Raw genomic sequence first — 2,006 nt, forward strand, 5'->3', positions numbered from 1 at the left:
GAAATTAACGTGTAAGTGGCTGAGCACTCCACAGACACGTGTACCCTTAACGTAGTTCTCGGGGATATTCAGCGTGACACAGAGAGTGACAGGCGGCCCTTTGAAATACAGGTACAACAGAAACAGGAAGTAAGAGTGAGAGAAAGTTGTGGTGAAAGAGTACAGCAGGGATCACCACCATCTCCTGCCGGAGCTCTGTGGAGCTTTAGGTGTTTTTGCTCTCAATACACTCACAACGCCGCGGTCTGGGAATCGAAACCGCGATCCTACAACCACGAGTCCGCTGCCCTAACCACTGGGCCATTGCGCCTCCACTGGTGAAAGAGTACAGCAGGAATCACCACCATCCCTGCCGGAGCTTCATGGAGCTTTAGGTGTTTTTGCTCAATAAACACTCACAACGCCCGGTCTGGGAATCGAAACTGCGATCCTACGACCGCGAGTCCGCTGCCCTAACCACTAGGCCATTGCGCCTCCACAAATGATGTTGTAAGAGAACAGAATTAGAGCTAGAGAGAATCGTTGGGTGTTGTCTGACAGTAAACTTCATTTCTCTCTCTGACCATTATCTTTAGTAGCTGCATTCCTTGTGATCATGATTCTAGCAGTCCGTTCTATAATTGAGTCGTCACAATGTGACTGAACTTGGTTGAGTCGTCACCGACTGGTGACTAACTGATTTTTGCATGGGATGTGCTGGCTTATATAACTATCCAGAAGGATATCTTTATATATAAAAGTCAAGTTGTGTGTCTGTCTCCTATGATTTAGATTCCTAACTACTCCCACATTTTGCGGTGCAGTTTAACCAAAACCGGATATCTTATAGTCGTGATTCATATCGAGCCCTTCTGGGTATTAGCGCGCGTCTACGATGAGTCTACGATTTAAAAATTAATTTAACATCATTTTTTATTCCATTTTAATGCATAATTTTTCGTGTGTCGATGGCGGCGGAGTTGGCGTCCACGCTCACAGCTGCACCTGTGTTGCTTCTCCCCCTTCTTCCCTCCCTCGTGAAGATGTGGGGAAGGGAGTGTAAGGAAATCAACATCGTAATGCGTTGTCAAGGAGACCAGCGTTCTTTTAGAACAACGACTTCATGGCTTGAAGACACCAAAACAGAAATGGCTAAGAAAGCCCGAATTGGCATTTATGAGGGAAGTAACTCTCTAAAAATGCTTATATAGTTTTTCCCTTACAAACCCGAGCAACGCCGGGCGATACTGCTAGTCTTTATATATAAAAGTAGGTTGTGGTGTCTGTCCCTACGATTTAGATTCCTAACTACTCCCACATTTTGCGGTGCAGTTTAACCAAACCGGTATCTTATAGTCGTGATTCATATCGAGCCCTTCTGGGTATTAGCGCGCGTCTACGATTTAAAGAAAAATTTACATCATTTTTTTTCCATTTTAATGCATTTTTCGCTATTATATAAGGGAAGTAACTCTCTAAAAAATGTCTACGATGAGTCAACGATTTAAAAAAAAAATTACCATAATTTTTTTCCATTTTTCATTCATTTTTTTGCTATTTTTTGGCTATAACTCTCTAAAAATGCTTATATAGTTATTTCCCTTACAAACCCGAGCAACGCCGGGCGATACTGCTAGTATATATATATAATAACAAAGGGTAAAATTAATTAATTGAGAAGTAATCAATAATTTCACCATTCGGCATGAAAAAAGGACCATTTCATGGTAAACTTAAGTAATACTTAATAATTAGGGTTAGCAGAGATTTGCTTTACCAACATACCGAAGTTTAGAAATAGCAGCCAAAAAACGTTAGCTTTTTCTTCTATTTTAAAAACTTGGTTTTTCTGGGAGTCCCTTTTTAAAGTAGAAGAAATAGCTAAGGTTTTTTGGCTGCTATTTCTAAACTTCGGTATGTAATAAAACAAATCTTTGCTGAACCCTAATTATAAGTATATATATATATATAATATATATATATATATAGATTCTTGCCCGCAGGGGGCTAATCATAGAAGTACAAAA

The sequence above is a fragment of the Octopus sinensis genome, unplaced genomic scaffold, assembly GCF_006345805.1.
Source record: "Octopus sinensis unplaced genomic scaffold, ASM634580v1 Contig15957, whole genome shotgun sequence".
Classification (NCBI taxonomy): Eukaryota; Metazoa; Mollusca; class Cephalopoda; order Octopoda; family Octopodidae; genus Octopus; species Octopus sinensis.